Source organism: Crocuta crocuta, unplaced genomic scaffold, assembly GCF_008692635.1.
Source record: "Crocuta crocuta isolate KB4526 unplaced genomic scaffold, BGI_CrCroc_1.0 scaffold50, whole genome shotgun sequence".
Lineage (NCBI taxonomy): Eukaryota > Metazoa > Chordata > Mammalia > Carnivora > Hyaenidae > Crocuta > Crocuta crocuta.
The window spans coordinates 4,916,764-4,928,094 of NW_027527428.1; positions in this window are offsets into that span (position 1 = coordinate 4,916,764).

An 11,331-nucleotide genomic window follows, 5' to 3' on the forward strand; every position below is an offset into this window, starting at 1 on the left:
CCGCCCCCGCTCCCGGCGCCCCGCGGCCTCCCACCCCCACACCCACCAGGCCTGGCGCGTCTTCGCCTTTGGACACAGAAAGGTTTCCTGAGCACCTGCTCTCTGCAAGAGTCCCTGGATGCAGCCTGGAAGTTTAGTTAGAAACTGTGGTCTCTTTGATAATAGGTGTGTATTTTATGTAGCCACAAAGTTGACATTTTAGAAGGACGTGATGGGGGCGCCTGGGTGGCTCAGTCAGTCAAGAATCCGACTTCGGCTCAGGTCATGATCTCACGCATCATGGGTTCAAGACCCAGGTCTGGCTCTGGGCTGACAGCTGGGAGCCTGGACCCTGCTTCGGATTCTGGGTCTCTCTCTCTCTCCACCCTTCCCCGGCTGGCACTTCTCTCTCTCTCCCTCTCTCCCTCTCTCTCTCTCTCTCTCTCAAAAATAAATTAAATGATGAAAAAAACAACAGCAATACGTCTCTTCCATGTGTCACTGGCTTGTCTTGCACTGATCCCACTCCGGAGACCTGGGTTGAGTGGGGCCTGGAGCTGGAGAAGACACCTCCCCTCCCCCTCCCCTCCCCCTCCCCTTCTGGTCCATGTCCTCCCTCTGCATGAGGCCCAAGGCTAAGCTGCCCTCCGGTCCTGGATGCCACTTCACAGCCCTCAGTGGTGGGTAGCAGAAGGCAGGCTAGGGTGTGGAGGGCCCTCCGAGATCTGGGTTCAAACACGGCATCAGCTGCTCACCGATGCAATGACGATCGGGCCTCTCTGAGCCTCGGTTTCCTGGTCTGTGAAATGGAGGGCTAGCATCTCCCTCCTGCCCGGTAGAGTGCCTGGTTTGCAGCCCGCGTCCTGACCTGGCTGTGCTGCTGGATGGGCGCACGCGGAGCCCCCCTAATGTGAGTAGCACCCTCCCCCCGCAGGCAGGGTCCTGTGATGGTCATGCAGATTCCGAGAGGTCCATTTATCATCGTGTCTGGCTTAGCATGAGATCCTGGTGAAGGTGACTGCTAGTAAAGTGTGTGTCACAGAACTGCAGGGCTATGGGAAGGGAAGGGTTCCAGGAGGGGTGAGTGGGAGAGGAGAGGAAAGGAGCAGAGTCATCAGTCAGTCAGTCAACAAACATTCACTGAGCACTGGCTCGCTGCCAGGCGCTGTTCTAGGCAGCGGATGCTCAGGGAGCTCACTCTGCAGCCAGGGGGCCCTCAGCTCAGGGGGCCCAGCTTCTCTGAGAAGCATCAGAGCCCCCTCGGGGCCAGGCCAGAGGGGCCCCCAGGAGCTGGAGGGAGGCCCAGGCCCGAGGCTGAGGTGTGGTCCCCCTGGGCGGAGAGTGACTCAGGCCCCGCCTAGCCTCCCCACCGCCTGGGTTTGGTTTGTTTAAGAACAAATTAGTCACGGAGCAGGCAGCTTTCCCGAAAATAAAATGAGAATCCCCAGGAAACAGGGAAAATTGAAGGCAGGAGGGTGAGTCAGCACGTGCTGCCCCCAGGGCTCCACTTTCCAAAGGGCTAGGTCCTCCTCCTCCCCCTCCTCCCCCTGCTGGGCCTCCCTCCTGGGCCTCCCTCCTCCTCCTCCTCCTGGGCCTCCTTCCCCTTCCTCCTCCCCCCTGGGCATCCCTCTCGCCCCCTCCCTCCCAGACCTTCTTCTCACCCCCCATCTCAGCAAGTTCTCCACCACTAGACCACCCCCCTCAGTTTTACTTCTCCTCTGACTTTTCCTCTGGCCTCTCCTGACGTCTCCCTCCCTCCCTCCTCACTCATCCGGTCTCAGTCCTCCCCGACACTCACAGGTCCCTCCTTCCCTTCCCCGTGTGCACCGCCATCCATCATTCGCATCCCTTCATATGCACGGAGCACCTACCGGTCAGGCTCCGGGTGCCGCCAGCCGTGGTGGGAGGAAGAGGAGCAGAGAAAACCTCCCCTCTCCCCCAGAAGCCTTCCTCTCAGGCTTGGGAGATATTACTCAACAACCACAGCTGGGCGCCGGCCCGTCCCCACCCCCCGACCCTGCCCCTCTGGCCCCTCTCTCCCCCTCCCCGGGGACCCACGATGTCTGAGGACTTCATTCTGAGCTCTCTGTCCCCGCCTCCCTCTGGGTCAGAGCACAGGGCCTGGGCTGAGGGGCTGACCTGGCAGGGAGGGAGAGCCGGGCGAGAGCTCTCCCCCACCCCGTCCCTTCCTGTGCCAGAGCAGAGGCAAACGGGCACGGGCACGGGGCTGGGCCGTGTTTTGGATTTGAGGGGTGAGCACGCATCTCCACCTGTTCCCTGCCTCCCCACCCCGAGCCTCCTGGGGGAGCAGGGAGGCCAGGTCTGAACTGTGGATGGGACTCTGGCCAGGCCCCTTCCCACCCCAACCACTGAGGTCAGCAGAGAAGGTTCTAGGCTGCAGGAGGGAGCCGGCATAGGGGAGCCAGGCACCTTGAACCCTAGCCTCTCCGGACAGTGCCAGCCTGTGTGGCTGGGGTCTACCTGGCTGTGGTGAGACGCCTGTGAGACGCCTGCCATCAGGGAAAGTCCCTGAGGGGCCAGGGAGCCCCTCACTGCAGTTCCCCACGTGGCTGGAACGCCTTGATTCAGCGTCTCCCCCCATCTCCCAGCCAGAACGATGCGCCTCCACTCTGTGGGGACCCCAGGGCACCTCTCTCCCCAGGCCCCTCTGACTCAGCCTGGCCCCTCAGGAGTGGGGGCGGGGGGAGCTGGTCCCCACTCCTGGGTCACGGACTGGGCTGGGGCCTCCTGTCTCTCAGGTCACCGTCCAATCTCTGCGTGCCGCTCTTGATGAATAATTTAGCTGTTCGAATTACAGTAAAGATCTCTTCAGCTTCCCTTCCCAAATCGTTAGAGCTGCTACAAGTCTCCTAGGTTCCTTCTAAGGAAAGTCCCTTTCCCAGTGAAGCTGGCCCTCGGCAGGTGGGGCTCCCCGCTCCCTGCACATCACTCACCAAGCTGGGGCAGTAATGGGGGATTGTGTTTGTGTTGTTTTAATCTTGACTGTAAAAACATGGCCCGGAGCATCTGGGGCCTGTTCTCGGCAGCAGGAAGGTACCGGGGTCCTCACAGGTGGGGGAGATCGCTACTCTGGGAACTAACAAGTCCAAGTGGCAGGGACAGGCCCCTGTGGGCGCTGGAGAGGCGGGAAGGAGTTTGTGAGCAAGGAGTGTGGGGCGTGAGGCCAGCTGAATGGTGCAAGACGGCCCGCGGATGGGGGTGCGGAGGCACATGCGCGATTGCACACATGTGTGCACACGAGTGCATGCTGCACATGTGCGCGCCTGTGCGTGTTTCTGCGAGCTGAGTGGCGGCCGGCGTGTGTGGCTGGGACCGGGTAGGGGATGGCCGCGCAGGGACCACTCCGGAGCAGTCACGGAGCTCCGTCTCCTCCAGCATTTTCAGAGCTGGGAGGGCTGGGTGAGGAATCCGGGTGGGGCTGGGCTCCGGCGCCCAGTCAGGTGACTTGCAGGCAGGCAGGGGAGGGGCTTTAGGAAGTNTGGGGCTCTGGGTGATGGAGCGCGAGGCTGTGGGCCCGGAGCAGCCGGGCCAGGACCACAGACACCGGCCAGGAGCGTCGGCCGCAGCTGGAGGGCCCCCGGTGCCGGAGGGCGGGGGAAGGGGGGGAGGGCTGGGGAGCAGGTCCCGTCCCTGCAGCTGTCCAGAGGAGGAGGAAGGGGGAGCACGGAAGCCTGTGAAGTCACGCTTGGCGGCGGGCTCAGCCCGTGGCTGCAACGTCTGCCTCCCACCCGCCTGCCCGACCGACTGGGGGCGGCTGCTCTCCGAGGCCGACCTGCACTTCCCTCCATGCGCCCCTGCCACACTCACTTGGCCCGCAGCCTACACCTGATTCACTCGGAACCTGGACAAGCCACCGAGTGTCTTCCGTGTCTGTCTGTCTGTCCGTCTGTCTGTCCTGGGACGCCCAACACAAAAGCAGACTGCAGGCATTAGAGGTGGGGGGTTGGGGTGGAGACCCCCACGCTCTCACCATTGTCCTCAACTTTGGGGGTGTCCCGAGATGACTAGGGTCCCTCTAACTGGCCCCACACATGCTAGGGCTGGGACCGTAGTGGGCCGGTCCTTGGGGAGGGAACAGCACAGAGAGGAAAGTGCAGAGGTGGCTTCTTGAGGCAGCACGGATGGCCCCATGGGGATTTGCAGATCTGGGAGGGGCCCGCAGGGATCATCTCTCCTCTGCGCACCAGCAGAGGCCCGGCCAGTAGGGAGACACGTCCAGCCCCCTCTGGGGTAACTTTGTATCACTTTCCTTCCTGGTGGGGCAGCCCTGAATCGCACTGGGACCTCCATGGGCACCTCCATGGGCACCTCCTTCCTCCATGGTTTGCCCTGTGAATTGCACAGGGGTCCCCCCTGAAAGGTGGTCCCAGCCCCGTGACAACCGTGACCATGCACTCTGGCCTCTTTGGACTCAGCCTCCTCTCCTTCCAGCAGGCCTTGGGGCCCAGCTGTGACCTCAGCACCCCGACCAGATGTGTGCCTGCCCCAGGGCCCCTGGGATGGCCTCAACATACTGCATCAGCATTGCTCAGGCTTTGGCTGAGCCAGAGCTTGAGAGAGGAGGGGGCACCCCACAGGCCTCACTGGGCCCCCCTAGAATCAGGACAGCAGGCCCTGGTAACCTCCCTGGCTTGATTCCTTGGGGAAAGGGAGCGTGGCTGAGCCCCACGGAAGGGAGGGGAGAGTTCTCTCCGTTTCCTTGGAAAGGATCAAGAACATTCTGATTTCCAAGCCCTCCTGGGGCCCCATGGGCCGCTCCTTATTTCTTGGGGATGGGGACTAGGGAGCTGGCCGGCTCCCTCCTTCCTTTCCTCTCCCTTCCCCTGGGAGGTCTTGCAAGGTGGCATCTGGCCGTGGCAGTTGACCTGACCGCCCTCACCCTCTATTCCTGTCCTCTCTTGGACGGGACCACAGGGGTTGTGAATGGGTCACCTCTGCAGGTTCCATACCCCCCCCTCCAGGCCAACCTGTGAGCAATCCCTCTCTCCGCTCCAGCCACAGTGGGCTTCTTCCATGGCTCAGAAAGTTCCATTCTCTCTCTCACCCCTTGGCCTTTGAACCTGCTTCCCCTCAGCCAGGAATAGGCAAACTTTTTTTTTTTTTTTTTTTTCTGGAAAGGGCCAGGTAGGAAGTATTTGTGTCTCTGCCCTTGTAGCATGAAAGCAGCCACAGACGGCTTGCCGTTTGCAAACCAGTGCGAGCGGCTGTGTGCTAATAAAACTTTATTTGTGGACATTGGAAAGTGAATTTCGTATAGTCTGCAGGTGTCAGGAAACAGCACTCTTTTTATTTTGTTTTGCAGCGATTTAAAAATGTAAAAGCCATTCTTTGCTCATGAGCCGAACAAAAACAGACAGCAGGCCAGATTCAGTCTGGGCCCTGTGGTTTTGAGGCTGCCCCTGCTCTCCTCTGCCCCCTTGGGTAACTTCTACTCCGGGCGCAGCCGACGCACCCCTTCCCTGACCAGATGGGAGCGTCTTCTTAGACACACTCCCAATGCTCCTGTTTCCTAACGGGCAGCCTAGCACGGAGCCTGACATACACCAAGGGCTCTATAAGTGTTGATTTAAACATGGTTCCTACATGTCATCGTGTGTGTGGTCTTCACAACATCGAAGTGAGGCACAGCTAGTATGTCCATTTTATTTATTTATTTTTAACTTTTTTTGTTTATTTATTCTTTGAGAGAGAGAGAGAACAAGAGAGAGGGCGAGAGTGAGAGCGTGCATGAGCGCAAGCAGGGGAGGAGCAGAGAGAGGGAGACCTAGAATCCGAAGCAGGCTCCAGGCTCTGAGCTGGCTGTCAGCACACAGCCGGACACGGGGCTCGAACCCACGAATGTGAGATCATGACCTGAGCCGAAGTCAGACTCTCAACCGACTGAGCCACCCAGGTCCCCCAGTATGTCCATTTTATAGATGAGGTAAGCCCAGAAAAGGTAACTTGCCCAGGGTCACCCAGTTAGCTGGGCCAGGGGCACGAATAGAGCCTCTGCAAGCCTTTCGCTGGGCAGCTGGCCAGCAAGCGCCCGGTTCCAGGTCTCTGTCCAGGGGCGAGGCCTCCAGGAGGCGTGGCTAGGCTGTGCTGGGGGTCAGCGAGCCCACCCGGCCTTCACCCCTGGCATCCGGGGAGCAGACGGAGGCTCTCATCACCCTCTCCTCCCAAAGGTTCCTGCCCTTCCGTAGGTGGTGTTCTCCGTCTCTCAGTTCCGGGGTTCCAGTCCTGCCTTCTCAGGGCGGGACCCCAGGGGTCCCGGAGTCCTGATTCCGTAGTCAGTGCCTGCCCCCGCCCCGGCCTCCCAGCTGAACCTCCACTTCGCACAACACGGGGGCCAGTTACAGCTGTGCTCCTGGCCCCCGCGCTGCGGGCACCCCCCCTGGCCACAGCCTGCCCTCAGCCTCCAAACCGGTCCTGCCAAGCCTTAATCTCCCTGTACGTCCGAGGAGGCCGGTTACCCTGACACATTTGCGCCCCCAGCGTCAGCCTGGGAATTGGGGTGCGCTCCCGGGCGGACCAAGGCTGGGTGAATATGTGGTCCGGCTGTGGTCTCCCTTCCCATCATGGGGCATCCCGGGGGGTGGGGGGGGGTTGTGAGGTTGGAGGTGGGAAGGTGCCGGGAAGGTCCTTCCACTGGACTTGTGAGCGTGACCCCCCAGCCAGCGTGGCTGCTTGCTTCTCCCTTCTAGCTCTTTCCCACAGAACATCCTGGCTTCAGGAATTTTCATCGTCTGGGCCAGAGTTCATCGGAAGTTCTCCCATCCGCCCCCTCTCCCATCCCCTGGAGGGAACCAAGGAGAGAAAGGGCCACGCAGCTGAGCTGGAAGAGAAGAAAGTTAGTTTCCACTGATGGGAGAGGTAGCGGAGGCTTGGAGCGGGTCAGTGCAAGTGGCCCCAGTGTGGGTCCCACACTGGATGTCGAGGCTACGGGGCAGAGCAAAGACATCACCAGAGCCCAGAAGCTCGAGGAGGCAATGCCCTGCCTGGGGTAGACAAGCTGGCCCTGCTCAGGAGGGAGCGCGCACCAAGGGGCTGGGAGCCAGGCAGGGACATTCCGAGAAAGCAGATGTGGCCCCTTAAAGGAGGCCCCGAAGTGCTCTCCTCTTCTCCCGTCTTCTCTGTAACGACTGCCTGAAATGCCCAGGGTCTCTGGCCAGAGAGGGTGAGAATATGGCCATGCTGGGTGCCCCAGGGGGGTAGGGGACTCACTCCATGCAGAAGCAGCCCTCTGGTATCAGTCATGCCGAGAGCCATTTGCCACCTGCCACCAGGAAGCTGGGGACATGGTTCCTGGGCTGGGGGCGAGGGCAAGATGGGACACTTAGGAAACAAGGAACCACGGGAGAGGAAGATGGAGAGGGGAGAAGGAAGAAACCAGAGATGAACGGAAGAAGGAAGGAGAGGGAAGAGAGAAGGGGAGGGGAGGGGAGGGGAGGGAGGAGCGGGCCCTGAATAACCTCCCCACTTTGCAGGGATCCCTGGGAGGTCCCTGTGCTGAGAGGCCCCTAGGTGTGTCCACGCTGGCTGAGTGGCTCCGCGATGGCATTCGCGGCCCCCGCCACGTGCACGCACGTATTTATCCGCTGGCTCCAGCCCCGGGCGCGCGGGGCTCGGCAGCCCTGTGCCCGCAGGCCCGGTTGCCTGGGCAACATCCCTTTGTTAGGCACCAGCATCTGAAAATGTCAAACCGTTTTCAGCGGGTCAGATCTGGTTCCCTCCCTCCTTTCCCTTTCTCCTTTTTCAATTCCAGCGGCCTCTGCCCAAGTTGCAAACTTCCTCTGTCTCCATGGGGATGGAGGAGGGCTGTCTCTCTTTTTCCGTCCCAAACATCTGTCTCTATAAACAGTTGTGTGCGCAGCACCTCCTCCTTCTGGGCCCGGGCTTGGGGAGGAAGTGCTTTGTTTATCCGGAGGGGGTCGATTTCCTTGCTCCTCTGGGGTTGGTCTGTGCGGAATGGCTTGCCGGCCCTGGACTCGGGGAGCCCTGGGCTGGTGGGCGGTGGCCGTCGCTGATCCCCACCGCGCCCGGTAGGGAGGGCAGCCGCTCTGCATGGTCCCCTGGCTGTGCTTTGCTCACTGGGGTTGCCCTAGACAGGTGATCTGACCTCTCTGAGCCGAGCCCGTTTCTTCCTCTGCAAAGTGGGGGATGCTCATGACGCCTAACAGACTTGCTCGGGGGGAGGAGGTGATCTTCACAGCCTGTTGGGCGCATTCTTCAGAATTCCTTCCAGAAGCATCTCCTGCTGAGTCGCTACCCTCACCAGCCCCATTCTGGAGAAGTCTGAGACTCAGAGAGGTTAACTGGCCAGAGCTATATGGGAACTCAGCAGCAAGGACAGCCTTCCACCCCAGGACGCGAACCCACGCCTTCCACTCCGTCAGGACCTCTACCCGAACCCCGTGATCTCTGTTTGCAGATCGGAGGGCTTGAGTCAAGGGGCCTCCTCCCCAGCTTGAACCTTTGATTTATTTCAGGGAAGCGGGTGGGGCAAGCTAAGAAGTCAGCCAAGACCCAGAGACTGGACTGCGTGATGTATGGGCGAAGAGTCAGGGACAGGGACTCCGGTGACTCAGCCCTGCCTTCCGTGGCTGGTGGAAACGAGAAGTGGACCACAGGCCAGAAGGCAGGACTGGCCCAGGCCCAGGCCCAGCCCCGTCTCGGCCACCTTGGAGAGCCTGTCCTGCGCCCACACGGCCTAGGCACCAACATCGCTCCCGAAGGGTCACCAGCCTAAATCCCAACTCCAGGTCCGGCGCGTTTTCTGTGTCTGCAGTTCCGCCGGGGTGCACAGAAGGCGATCAATCACCCTGTTTCTAGATGATCAAAAGATAAACCTCCCAAACAGCCATGTCAGGGGCCATGACAGCTTGGGCTACAGAGCAGGAAGAAGGGGCTTTGCGGGCAGCTCAGTTAAGTCCTGGCTGCCCTCAGGGTGAGTTAACCTCTCTGAGACTTGGTTATCTCACCTGTGGAATGGGGAGCAGGGCGTACCCACCAGAGGGGATGCTCAGGGTGTAGCATGGGGAAGGGGTCCCAAAGCAAAGAAGGACATCACTCCTGTGGCCATTCAGTTGGCTCAAGAGGGCAGGGGGCTGTGCTCCCCAAGGCTGTGGTGGCCCGCGCCCTATAGACTTGTAAGGCCTGGGTATGTGGGGGGAGGGGTGGCAGGCTTGCTGGGGGTGTGGGGGGCAGAGTTGTGACCAAGAACCTATCCCTGGAAGGAAGGGGCCGGACCCCATGGGAGCGAGGAGCCACTGTCCCACCGGACTTCACTTAGAAAACACAAACAGCAAGACGCCACGATTAAGAATGACAAGGTGGGGCGCCTGGGTGGCTCAGTCGGTTATGCGTCCGACTTCGGCTCAGGTCATGATCTCACGGTTTGTGGGTTCGAGCCCCGCGTCGGACTTTGTGCTGACAGCTGGGAGCCTGGAACCTGCTTCGGATTCTGTGTCTCCCTCTCTCTCTGCCCTTCCCCTGCTCATGCTCTGTCTCTCTCAAAAATAAATAAATGTGAAAGAAAGAAAGAAAGAAAAAGAAAGAAAGAAAGAAAGAAAGAAAGAAAGAAAGAAAGAAAGAAAGAAAGAAAGAAAGAAAGAAAGACAAGGTGACTGTGCAGCCAGGACCCCAAGCATGGGGCCCCCTTCTGTGTGCCAGGACCCTGGGTGACAGCCTGTCCCTGAGTCTGTGATGTGTCTGATTGCTGTCTCCCGGGCTACCTTCCAAGAGCCCGACTACAATGGATATGAGGACAGATGCAGGGAGGAAGGGAGAATTTATACAGGGGTCTCTCCCTGTGCCTCAAAGCTTCACCCCTGCGGTGAATTGCAGTCTCCAATTTCACAGAGGCCCAGCACGAGGGAAGAACTTGGGGTGCTGACCTCTGGCCAGGTTTGGCCAGGTGATTCTCCCCTGCCTGCCCCCGGCCGCCCCTGCGCCCAGGAGATGGGGAGGCCTCTGTGCAGTGATTCCGGAAGAAAAGCCTGTTTTCCGGGGGACGCACACCCAGGCATGTTTCGGGGAGAAAGAGGCATGCTGTCTGTGGCTTACCCTCGAATGGCCTGGGAAGAAAGTAGGGAGCGAAACGGGAAGAGAAATGTTAACCCAGACCCTCTCCATTGGGGGTGTCCAGGCGAAGGGTGTACGGGAATTGTTTGTAGTACTTTTGCAACTTTTCTACCAGCCTGAAATCATTTCAAAATAAAAAGTTGGGGTTTCTCGTCTTGTTTTCGTTTGCAAGGGTGCGGGGGGGTGGGGATACCAGCAGAGTCAGTCGTGCTGGTGGTCACTTGGTGCTGCCCGGAGGAGACTGGCCCTGGCCATGGGAGACGGCGGCGGCGGGCCCGTGGGGCCAGCGCCCTCTACTCCGCCGCCATCGGGCTCCAGCTTTCCGGCCTTGTGGCCAGTCTTTCCCTTTGGGGGGCCGGTGACTCAGCCAAGGGTTCTGTGTGGCAGGAAGTGGGCACAGTGAGTCACGGGGTGGCTCTGTCCCCTCCCTCCCTGAGGCTGGGATAGCAGCTGGGCACCCCCCCCCCCGGCCAGAGACATCCCCCAAAGAGGGGGCTCTGCACCCCACCGTAGTCATTCCAGGGAGGCCTGCTGCGGAGGACGTGGGCCTGGAGCCCTGGGCCGGAGAGGCCCCTGCCTCGGCCTCGGGAGGCTGGCCGAGTGTGCCCTCTGCCAGCTCTGCCACAGCTTCTGGAGTTTTCCAGCCACTTGTGGACACATTCACAGTGCTGGACACTCCTTAGGAATTCCCCACCGTCTGCAAGGGCATGAGCCTCTGCCAAGGCCCCCGATCCGCTGGCTGCTCCCCGCCATGTGTGCGCTCGCAGGGGGCCTTGTTACACTCAGCTGTCATGCAGACGCCCCCGGTGTCTGGGTGCCCGGTCCCCCGGGGCCCTGGCCGCTTCCAGCCTGCGCGGCTCAAGCTCCATGGCTCCCCCCCCCACCCGTCGCTCCCCCGACGTTGACCAAGGCCCAGACTGAGTCCTCTCTCCTAGACTCCCTGACCTCTCCACCCTTTCTTCTCACCTAGGGCTGAGGTTGCTCCCTTCAACATTAAAGTTATGGCAGGGACGGGACCCAGGGGCAATGCATCCGTGGTCTCATTTATCCTCATAGTGGAGAAAGAAACTGAGGCTCAGAGAGGTTAAGGAACTTGCCTGAGGGCACACAGCGCCAAGCCTGGATTTGAACTTGAGTCTTCATGACTCCCAAGTCCGCCCTGCCCGATCCTACCCTGTGAGGGGCTGTGCTTTCTGCTTTTCTGTGCGTGTACCCGTGCTTTGTCGCCCCAGCTCCAGGGCGAATCTGGAAGGGTTGGCACAGCTC